The sequence below is a fragment of the Cervus canadensis genome, chromosome 10, assembly GCF_019320065.1.
Source record: "Cervus canadensis isolate Bull #8, Minnesota chromosome 10, ASM1932006v1, whole genome shotgun sequence".
NCBI classification, from domain to species: domain Eukaryota; kingdom Metazoa; phylum Chordata; class Mammalia; order Artiodactyla; family Cervidae; genus Cervus; species Cervus canadensis.
Window position 1 is genome coordinate 11,073,821 of NC_057395.1, and position 12,327 is coordinate 11,086,147.

General features: G+C 40.7%; 1 protein-coding gene and 1 long non-coding RNA gene across 4 annotated transcripts in view; one reads left to right on the forward strand and one right to left on the reverse strand.

The window, feature by feature from the left end:
- Positions 1-12,327, reverse strand: part of MACROD2 (mono-ADP ribosylhydrolase 2) — a 2,136,932-nt gene that overhangs the window by 50,262 nt on the left and 2,074,343 nt on the right. The window lies entirely within an intron of this gene.
- Positions 1-12,327, forward strand: part of LOC122447822 — a 127,222-nt gene that overhangs the window by 38,405 nt on the left and 76,490 nt on the right. The window contains exon 3 of the long non-coding RNA XR_006271390.1: positions 10,849-11,001. This is a non-coding gene — a long non-coding RNA (uncharacterized LOC122447822). The remainder of the gene's footprint in view (positions 1-10,848; positions 11,002-12,327) is intronic.

The following is a 12,327-nucleotide window of genomic DNA, read 5'->3' on the forward strand; positions in this document are numbered from 1 at the left end:
GCTATCTTCTAAATGAAATAGAGCTGTAACACTGATTCGTCTAAGAGCTATAACATGGTCTGTCCAAGACCCAACAGCTGTGATGCGCTGAGTGCTTTAATGTCCATCACTCCAAATCTTTGTTGTGACGAGACAAAGAACCGAGGAGCATACACTCGCCTGACACTGTGTCCCTTTACTTTCCTCTTAATGCATTAATAAGTTATATTGAATATTTGTATATATGTTTATCATTAATGCAGCAGGATGATGGAGGCAACAATAGCAGCCACTGGTTTTCTAAGACAGGGAACACCTGTGTGTGTCTGAAGTCCAAAGGGAAGGAACTAGTAGGAAGAAAGGTATGCATGATGCTGGGAAATTGGAAATAATTGAAAAGACAAGGCATTGTTTGACAAAATTAAAGGGAACGTGATCCAGATATAATGTTAATGTTAATTTTTGGAAAGAAGAAAAAGTAGCTATTGTGCCAAGACAGAAGAGAACAAGGAGGGGGCATGTGTTGGATCCAAGATATTTTTGGTGGAGAAGACAGAAGGTTGGGGGACTTCCCCTTCAATGACCTTGACTTTCTCAACAAAGTGAAAGATAGAGCCATCTGTGAGGAGAAAGGATTTGGAGACAAAAAGAAAAAAAGAATGGGGAAAGTTTAGAACAACTACTATAAGGAGTGTCCTTGGGTAATCAAAAAATTGACTTATTCACATAAACTATTAAATGCAGCAATCAGTAATATTATTCTTTTGCCAAGAAAAAAAGACCCTGTAGTTTTATAGTACCAGAAGCCTTGGCATTGCTCTGCAATGAGCACCTGGATTGATGATCTCACCGTTGTATTCCTTCTCCCCATAAGAACTAATTACAAGCATTTAATTTTTCCATGTCTTATCTCTTCTGTATACTCTTCCTCATATGGCTTCCCTTAACCATCTCATAACATTAACTTTGAATAGTTTACCATCTCTGATTCATATTCTCTATCCTTCAAGTGAAATTAACTTGGTGAAGAGGCTGTATCACCTCTCTGGAGCTTCATGTTGGTTTGGCAAACATCTGTGGAGTACCTGGTGCCTGGAACTGTGGGCAGTGGCAGGGAAGTGAGTACAAATTAAATATTTGCCTATCCTGGGGGGTCTCACAGACTGTGGAACACAAAGTCACAGATACATCATTTCAGCACCTGTGGCTATAGCTGTTTTGGAGGCACGGATCTTATGATCTTCAGCAACTATACAAATGACATTTATCAATTCTCCAAATATTTTGTGAGTGTCACGTGATGGGCACCTCTGGTAACAGAGTCAGGAAAATAGGTAAGGTCTCTGTTATCTTTTATTTTGAGGCAAATAAGACTGTGGTGTGACAGAGATAAGCAAAGGGGAGTTAGTTGCTTTGAGTGACTGGGGAAGGTCTCAGCAAGAGGGGAGCTTCAAAAATGAGACCTGAGTGAGGACTCACCCAAAGATGCAGGAACAGATGCTTCTCGCCAAGAGCACATCCAGCAAAATGACCCAAAGGTTCATATATGCTTGGCCTGTTCCAGGAGCAGAGAGAAAGCCAATGTGGCTAGGCAGTAGTGAGAGCAGAGATGGGAAGGGGGTGCTGTTGGAGAGATTATCAGGGGTGGATATGCAGTACCTAAGCAGGACTATCTTGTTTTAGGAATCCCACTGGTTCTGCAGAGATCACATGGTGCCATGAAATATCCTTTACAACACCACCAAACAATGATTGCTACCTAAGTATGGTTCATTCAGGTTTTCAGTAATCATTTACTGTGCACCACCCAAACGTCAGGCACTGTTCTGGGTCCTGGGGGTTCAGTGGCTTGGTAGCCAAAAAAGTTTTTTTCTGCTTTGTAGCAGAAAAACTTCCTGCCATCATGGTGCTCATATCTGGGTGTGCATGGAGGTGAACATTTCAGGTAAAGAAGAAGTGAGTGCAAAGGCCTTGATGCAAGAGTATGCTTATAATGTTTGAAGAAAAACAAAGGCATGAGTGAAGGAAGAGAAATTGCCAGCAGAGGAGAAACCCCGGGGTGGTGAGGGGAGAGTGAGGAGGTGATGGAAGTCGATCGGGATCATGAGGGCCACTGTATGAGTGTTAGATTTTACCGGGAGTCACTGGGGGGTTTGGAGGAAAAGTGGGGCATTATATTCTTATTTTATAAAAGGATCACTTCAATGAGACAATGACTATAAGGAGACAGGCAATCAAATAGTTATAGTGATAAGGTGGGGAGCCTTGGGAAGGAAATGGAGAGATGGGAGATATCACCTCCTCTGGGTTTATTTTGAAGACAGGATAATAAGATTTGGTGATCAACTGGATAAGTAGGTTGATAAAAAGAGCAGAGTCAAGGATAACTTCAAAATTTTGTATCTAACCACCAGGAACAAATGTCATTTGCTCAGATGGGGAAGTCCCTAAGAACTGGAGATGAGGGAGCAGATATTGAAAGCTCAGTTTTGAAGAGGTTAAGCTGGAGCTGCCAATGACAAATCTAAGTGAAGAGGTTTATTAGATAAATCAACAGTTCATGGGAAATAGCAACAGATGGATAGAACAAGGGCCTTGAAAAACTAAGAAGGAAGAACCTATTTATGTTTAGACAACTGATTCTTTGTTTTTATTCGGCCATTTTGTCACAGTTTCTTATTGGTGATTTGACCAGTGAAATTAAGCAGACAATCCAACTGAAATAGCATGTGTTAAGTATACACCAAGCTGAAATACTGCAGCACTCTTCCAGAAGTAAAGTTCTGAGTAGCTTAAGTGCCCACACAAGATTTTACTATTTTTGTCATCTCTGTAGAAAATAAAAGTGGTGATCCTGGAGAACTGGGTGAGAGTCTGTATCCAATTGCTTATTACTGAACTAACAGATATTGATTCAACTGTCCATGTTTTAAGTCACGTTATAGCTCTGTTCATCCACTTTAAGCAAAAAGAACTACCTGTTGAATGAGCTCATTTAGAGAATTGTCCTGCATGGAAAATAAATGTTGAATGCTCATTTTTCTGTACAAATTTCATAATTGGTTTTGTTGTTTTACAGTGAGTACTTTCACTGCAGATGGTGATTGCAGCTATGAAATTAAAAGACATTTACTCCTTGGCAGGAAAGTTATGACCAACCTAGATAGCATATTAAAAAGCAGAGACATTACATTGCCAACAAAGGTCTGTCTAGTCAAGGCTATGGTTTTTCCAGTGGTCATGTATGGATGTGAGAGTTGGATTGTGAAGAAAGCTGACTGCCGAAGAATTGATGCTTTTGAACTGTAGTGTTGGAGAAGACTCTTGAGAGTCCCTTGGACTGCAAGGAGATCCAACCAGTCCATCCTAAAGGAGATCAGTCCTGGGTGTTCATTGGAGGGATTGATGCTGAAGCTGAAACTCCAATACTTTGGCTACGTCATGTGAAGAGTTGACTCATTGGAAAAGACCCTGATGCCGGGAAGGATTGGGGGCAGGAGGAGAAGGGGATGACAAAGGATGAGATGGTTGGATGGCATCACCGACTCAATGGACATGGGTTTGAGTAAACTCTGGGAGTTGGTGATGGACAGGGAGGCCTGGCATGATGCGATTCATGGGGTTGCAAAGCGTCAGACACGACTGAGTGACTGAACTGAACTGAGCTGAAGATCAATTTAGGCCATCTTTAAAATATATCTTCATTACCAAAGTAGCCTTTCTTATGAATCCTCCATAGTATTTAAATTTTTCATTTATAAAAGAGAGCAAAAAGTAAATAAAATGTTCATTTATATACATTTCTTGTTTTGAGTTTATTCTTAAATATATTTTATTATCATTATTCCTATTATATACTTCCTTCTTAGTTCACAAGGCCCCAAAACATATAGATATAAGTTTAAAAAAATCCCCTTTGAAAGACTGCAGAATTATTGCTTCCATATTAGAAATAGGAAACTGTGAAGAGTAAGTGATGCCTGGCAGCAAATAAATCAATGCCATTTGGATACAGTCCTCTTTTCCTGCTTTTCTTTGCCTGTCCACCTTTCTGTAGGACAAAGATGGGAACACAGGACTCACTTTAACAGGTTATCAGAATGTTCTAGCCCCAACAAAGACAGAACATGATCAAGTCAAGAACCTTGAAATGGTGACTATCGTTACTTTGGCAAGTAATAGTGGAGTCCTTATCTGGCCAAAGGGAGACCTTTTGCCCTAAGAAGGTCAAGTGTACTGAACACTACAGTAGATGTTTAGGCTAGTGAAAATGGCCAGGATCAAAAAATGGGCAGAAGTTCTATACAAACAAACACACAATAAACAGACCAATAGGCACATGAAAACATGCTCAACATTGCTAATTATCAGAGAAATGCAAGTCAAAACTACCATGAAGTATCACCTCACATAGGTGAGAATGGTCAACATCAAAAAGTCCACAAGTAATAAATGTTGGAAAGAGTGTGGACAAAAAGGGAAACCTCCTACATTGTTGGTGGGGATGTAAACTGGTACAGTCATTATGCAAAACAGTAGGGAGGTTCCTTCAAAACCTAAAAACAGAAGTACCATATGATCCAGCAATCCCATTCCTGGGCATATATCTGTAGAAAACTCTAATTTGAAAAGATGTGTGCACCTCAATAGATATATGCACCCCAATGTTCATAGCAGCACTGTTTACAGTAGCCAAGTCATGGAAGCAACATAAATGTCCATCAGCAGAAAGGTGGATAAAAAGATGGAGCTATAGATATACACACACCACATACATACATACATACAGTGGAATACTACTAATCCATAAAGAGAATGAAATACTGTAATTTGTAGCAACATGGAAGGACCTAGAGATTATATCAATACTAACTGAAGTAAGTCAGACAGGGAGAGAGAAATATCATGTATCACTAATATGTAGAATTCAAAAAATAATACAAATGACCTTATTTACAATACAGAAATAGACTCACAGCCAGAGAAAACAAATTCATGGTTACCAAATGGGAAGGGAGTCAGTGAGGGATAAATTAGGAGTTTGGGATTAACAGATACACAGATAAATAACAAGGACCTCCTGTATAGTACAGGGAACTATATTCAATATCTGTAATAACCTATAATGAAAAAGAATCTGAAAAAGAATGTTTATATATAAAATCTGAATCAATGTGCTCTATACCTGAAACTAACACAACACTGTAAATCAGCTACGCTTCAAGTAAAGAAAAAAAGCTATAACTGGAACCTCTATATAGTCTATTGGCATCCTGAACTTCGGTATAGCACTCCATGCTAACATGTATATCTCCCCCCGCAACACACCTCCCCCCCCCCCAAAAAAAGGGAAAATGGCCAGCGATGGTAAAGGGATGCAGCCTGAGGATGTTTCATCTGCTATCCCATTATTTTTCTTGGCTACTATTGAACCCAGATGGTGATGAGAGTTTCTCCCAGCACAAGGCTCTGTGGAAGAACAGAAGGCTTGTTGCTTTGCAAATGAGGGAAGCGGGAAAATCTGACCTAGTTATCTGCAAACTCACACTGGACTCCTTTTTGTGAGATTATGACAACCTGTCTTACAACCTAGGGAGCATGTATTAGGTTCTTAGTACTAGCTTCTTCTTCTGCATAACAAGTTTTCATTTGTTGAGAATTTTTTTGGACTAGAAAGTATCAGATTCTAATAGTAGTAAACATCTGATTTCCATTTTATAGGTGAGCAACTGGGGCTGGAAGAAGTTAGGAAACTTGTTCAGGGTCATCCAGCTAAAAAGTGATGGAGCTGGAATTTGAATCCTATCTGTTTAAAGACAAGGCACATTGCTGACCTGCATAGTAGGCAAGCTCATATTTTAAAGCTCAATAGAGGCTGTAGAGAAACATTCGAGATAACCCAGAGACAAACATAGTACTTCCAACTTTAGTATCCTTGCCTGGGAAATCCCATGGACAGAGTCTATGGGGTTGCAAAAGAGTTGGACATGACTCAACAACAACAATTCTAGAGGAAACTCTTGATGTACAAAGTATTAGGCGGGAAAGGAATTGAGAACTTGAGTTGAGGGCCAGAAGTTAAGTGACACAGTTGAGGATGCAGAACCTGCTGATGGCAGGTATAGATCAGAAGAAACCTCAGAGCTCTTGTGTTTAATTCAGTGCTCTATTTACCTGTGGTCTATCTCAACAGGTATTTCTCTGAACATCTAAAGGCACCTACAGGCATGTGACACATAGACCAAAACCATCTGCTAAAACCTCTGGCCCTAAAAACATGCCATTGCTTATAGTTGTGTTCAGAAGAATCTGCAAAGGGGTGAATTGGAGTGTTATCCAGCAGATTCTTTGTAAATGTCACTTCCTCTAAATCTCTCCAGGGAGTGTACAAAATGTAAAAGATTATAAATGTCTCGATTCTGTGGTGGGCCATTTACTAACTAAATGCAAAAGATCTGGCCGTGGAGAATCAGTGCACCACCACCCAGGCAGGTAGTGCTGCTGTGAGCAAGGGAGGGGCTCGAGCATTCAACCTACGCAGGCGCTCAGCTGTAGTCAGCACTGACTGGGGAGATTCTCCCAAGCTATCCCTTGATATACACCACAGCATGGAATCCCAATTTCGTTTATGAATTTAGCTTTAATCTGTCACCTTTGTTCAATGTATGTGCAAGGTGAAACTTCAGACATTCTCAGCTGTCCTCTATTCCAGACCCACCGCTAAGAGATAGCCTTTACATGGGGTGGTCAGCCTCTTACCTCTAAACAGCATGGAACTCAGCTGCTGTTTCTACCTATCATTAGATGATAGCTGTTGACTCTTGCAGTGATCAGTGGTGATGTATCACTTATGGCACCCTCTCTTTTGCCCGAGTTTGATGGCTAAAATAACTGTCTAGCTTTTCCACTGCTTACTTTTGAATCTTTAACTAATGCACCTAAAATGTACAAACCCTTCCCTCCAGTTTTCCTTGCTCCCTTTATACTTTAGACCTCTGCCATACATGTTCTCTTACATGGTCAAGAATAATACTATATTCTGTACTATAATCACAATAAACTGAAATAATTGATTATAAATGTTAAAATTAAGAAATTACATTTTTATGAGAGAGGCTGAAAGCAGGTAATCTATTAAAAATAGTATTCTGATCATGCTTCATTCCTCTTCCCTTCACATCACATTTCTAACAGTCAATGACTATTTTAGCCACTAGAAAGTGGATGGGCCAATACCACCCTTGGAAGGAGGGAGAATACAGAGCAGGGTTTCCCAACCTTGAAGACACGCTGGAATCACATACAGAGCTTTAAAAAAGACATTGACCCAGACAGAGGAGGCATGTAGACAGGTTGAGGGGAAAGGGGGAAAACTGATGAGGGGCTTTTGTTCCACTTCTCGTTTGGGATGTAGAACATATGTCCTAGGAGGTCTCCACCGCCACCCTTCTGCAGAAGCTGAGAAAAGATGGTGCCTCTGTCTGATTAGGTTTAGCTCTCCAGAATCTCTTCACGCCTTGAAGTTCCCATATACTCTTCAGGTAGGGTGTCCAGAATACTGATGGAGCTGACTGTGAGCTTACCTGGGCAGTCACCACAGTGGGGAGCATGCCACCCTGAGCAGGACCGCCATGTGGAGATGAGCAATGTGGTACATCCTGGTACATTCACAAGGGGCACTGATGTCAGTTCTGCCCCCTGGAGTTGTGTGATGTGGAGCCTAGATCCTGTCACTGAAAAGTGCAAGGTGAACTACCAGGCATGGGAAAAGACTACAAGTCACACTGAAGGCCAGTTAAGGTCCGGGAATGGTGTTATGGAGAATCACCAAGCCTGGATTTGATTAGAGAGAACAGACCACAGAGTTTGGTGTTAGATAGTGGTAGTGTACCCTGGGAGCATTTGCAAGAAGCCAAGGGACAACAAACGGGGAGAGGACATGGAAGACTGAGAATATGCATGAAAGGGATCAAATTCCCCAAAGATACTTTAAATGGTTAGATCAAAGTTAACTTCCTTTTAAAACTGAATAGGATTCAAAGAAATGGAAAGATATCCCGTGCTCTTGGGTTGGAAGAATTAATATAGTTAAAGCTGCCATACTACTCAAAACAATCTACAGATTTAATATGATCCTTACCAAATTACTCATATTTTTCACAGGACTAGAACAAATAATCCTAAAATTTATATGGAACCATAGAAGACCCAGAATTGCCAAAGTAATCCTGAGGAAAAGGAATAAAGCAAGAGGCATAACCCTCCCAGACTTCAGACAATACTGCAAAGTAACAGTAATCAAAACAGCTGATATTGGCACAAAAACAGACACATGGATAAATGGAACAGAACAGACAGCCCATAAATAAACCCATATGCTATGGTCAATTAATTCTCAACAAAGGAGACAAGAATACACAATGGAGAAATGAAACAGTCTCTTCAGCAAGTGGTGTTGGGAAAGTTGGACAGCTGCATATAAATTAATGAAGTTAGAACTGGAACACATCCGCACACCATACACAAAAATAAACCCAAAATGGTTTAAAGACTTAAATGTAGACATGACATCATAAAACTGGAAGAGAACATAGACAAAACATTATCTGATATAAACTGTACCAATGTTTTCTTGGGTCAGTCTCTCAAGACAATAGAAGTAAAAGGAAAAATGAAAAAATGGAACCTAATCAAACTTACCAACTTTTGTACAGCAAAGGAAATCATAAACAAAATGAAAAGATATACTATATACTGAGATAAAATATTTACAAATGGTGTGACTGACAGGTGCTTAATTTCCAAAATATATAACTCAATGAACAAAATAACAAATGACTCACTTGAAAAATAGGCAGAATACCTAAACAGACATTTCTATAAAGAAGACCTACAGATGGCCAACAGGCACATGAAAAGATGTCCAATATTGCTAATTATTAGAGAACTGCAAATCCAAACTACAATGAAGTACCACCTCATACCTTTCAGAATGGCCATCATTAAAAAATCTATAAGTAATAAATGCTGGAGAGGGTTCAGAGAAAAGGGAGCCTTCCTACATTGTTGGTAAGAATGTAAATCAGGGCAGCCACTATGAAGACCAGTATGGAGTTTCCTCAGAAAAACAAAAAGAGATTTGCCATATGATCCAGGAATTGCACTCCTGGGATATACAAAACTTTAATTCAAATAGACACATGCACCCCTACGTTCAGAGCAGCACTAGTCACAATAACCAAGACACAGGAACAACCTAAATGTCCACTGACAAATGAATGGATACAGAAGATGTGGTAGGTATATCCAAGGGAATACTACTCAGCCATAAAAAAGAATGAAATAATGCCATTTGCAGCAACATGATGGACATAGAGATCATCACACTAAATCAGAAAGAGGAGAACAAATACCAGAATTTGTCTCTCTCCTTCTCAAATAAATGATACCACTTATATGTGGAATATAAAATATGACACAAATGAACATATCTACAAAAGAGAAACAGATAAACCGAGATAGAGAACAGACCTGTGGTTGCCAAGCAGGGGTGGGTGGGAGAGATGGATTCGGAATTTGGGATTAGCAGATGCAAACTATTACAAAGAGAATGAATAAACAATAGGTCCTACTATATAGCATAGGGAACTATATTCAATATCCTGTGATAAATCATCAAGGAAAAGAATATGAAAAAAAATACGTATATACATATAACTGAATCATTTTGCTGTATAGTAGAAATTATCACATTGTAAATCAAATACACCGGAATAAAATAAAAATTTTAATTTTCTTTCTTTGTTACACAGTGGGGTGGAGTTTTAAGGATTAGTGTATTTACCAGTATTATCCAGTTTACAGATAGATTATCATAGCTTTCATTTGCATTTCTGAATCAGCAAGTGTAAACTGTTGATCATTTTATAGAAATGACGCATATAATTTCCAGGTAGATCAAGAGGAGCACTGGAGTCATGGATCTTCTCAACAGAATCAATGTCATAGCACCACGGTCACTCAATAGGGAATGTTCACGGCCTCAAAGTCAAATTGATTAAAATGGTACCACATTTAGTCTGCATCATATTAGAGCCAAAATAAGCAAATAATAGCCATGAATAGTCTTCAGAGGAATGATCAGGGATGAATTTTACTACTGTTGTCCATGTGAAAACCATTAATAACATTGTGTTCCCTATTTGATTCAACTTGACAATACAGGGGAAAACCCATATTGCTAAAATTTAAATTATGCATTAAAAAAAAGTCCATATAGGACTTTGCTGGTGGCACAGTGGATAAGAATCTGCCTGCCAATGCAGGGGACACAGGTTCAACCCCTGGTCCAGGAAGACATCACAAGCTGTCGAACAACTAAGCCTGTGTGCTGCAACTACTGAGCCTGAATGCTGCAACTACTGAGCCTGAATGCTGCAACTACTGAGCCCATGCACCTGGAAGCTGTGCTCCACAAGAGAAGCCACCGCAATGAGGAGCCCATGACAAACAGCAGCCCCTGCTTGCTGCAACTAGAGAAAGCCCATGCAAAGCAACAAAGACCCAGTGCAGAAAAAGAAAAAAAAAAAAGTCCATATAAGTGCATTCAATTAAAAATGTATCACCTATGATACGGAAGTGAAGTCTTTATACTCCCTTTTCATTTCCTATTCTCTGGATATTATTATACTTTAGACATAACCAGAAATGCATGTGTTTCTCCAAAGGTGCAAAGATGATAAAGCATGTAGGTGATACAAAGTATCTGGCATAGTTTGCTCCCAAGAGCATTTCCATAGGCTCCACTATTTCTCTTGCACACTCTAAGTGTGATCTCTGGTGACCTGAGAATGTGAATACGTTTTCCAGATCTCTGATGGTCAAAGGTCACTTGGCTGCTAAGAGCATGGGATGTTGACAGCCTGTTCCAGAATGAGGTGCCAAGACTGGGACAACTTATCCAGTATTTCTGATGTTCTGGTCCTCAAAAGGCAGGGATCACTGGTATGAAAACACTGGAATGTAAGTAAAGTGCTTCATAATTATAGGGGCAGGGAACTGGGCAGTTGTTCCCATGGACATTCTAGATCCATTTCAGGACAGAACGTGCAGAGGAGAGACTTAACTCAGCAAAACTAACAACTACTTTGGGAACTTGGGGGTCAGAGAAGAGGGAACACAAGCTCCCCACATTCTGTGTGGTGTGTGAGGAAAGTGGTGGGGGGGTGGTGGAGAGAAGGATGTAAAGGGAGGGGCAGCTTCAGTGATCTTGTGACCTTCAGTTCTTAGAGTCCATGCAGGGTAAGCTTGGCATGCCGGGCTCCCCCAGGATGTCTCTGGGAGGAATTCTCTGCAGAGCCTGGGTCTTGCCACAGGCATATTCAGAGTGTTGAGTAAATGTGTTGGTGTGACTACAGTTAGGGTTGACCTCAAAGTCCTCTGTAACAGCACAGAACTCTCCAAGGTGATTGTTTTGAAAGACATTTCAGTTATTTTGGATGTTGAAATCTTGGTTCATCCATTTTATAATCAACTAGGAGAAAAATGGGTTTTTGAGAATTAGCTGCACGTTCACATTGTATGCCTAAGTAGGGTCATTTATTGGGTAGAGCAATTTCTTTAGTCCTGAAGTTTCTAGAACTCTGTGCCAGCCACAAGAATGCTCCCTGCAGATGTCCAGTTACAGGGAGTGGAGAGATTGACCATTGACTGGGCCCCAGGTCCTGGGCTCTGGAATCCATCCCTGCATTTGTTCTGGGGCCATGCTTCCTGCAGGCTCTGTGCTCCCAGCCAACTACCGAGGGGAACGAAGGCAGTTCTGTTCTTGGCTGAATTTGCCTCGAGGACTCCCAGATGCTTTGCCAAAGCTTTGTGCCACTGCATACCTCCCAACTTCCCTTCCCTGTCTCCTTCTCCCAGGGATCACACTGACAGGTGGTCTCAGCCTTCACTGACAGAAGGCTCTCCCAGCCTTCGCCAGCCCCCTCCTCCTTTGCTCTCACACAGGCCACAGGCATCGCCCTTAAGAAATCCTATTTTAGCATCTGTTCCTAGGAAAACCTAGACTCATGCTCTCTACCTTAGAACAACTTATACTGCTCAGAATCACTGGAATCTGCTGGATTTCAACCTATGGTTCAACTCTGGACAGTTAGGACTTTGTATCTACATCAGAGACAGCAGGTAGAAGCCAGTTTCAGCCAAACGTATGGCTAACTGGGTCATTCTAGGTGAGTGGTTACTGTTTTGGCCTCGCCAACTCTGACTGCATGTAGAGGGTACCATTTCATCTCATCGGTAAATGCTGGCAGAAGCTTCAGCAGGCGGGTGTCACATCCTGAGTGCTGG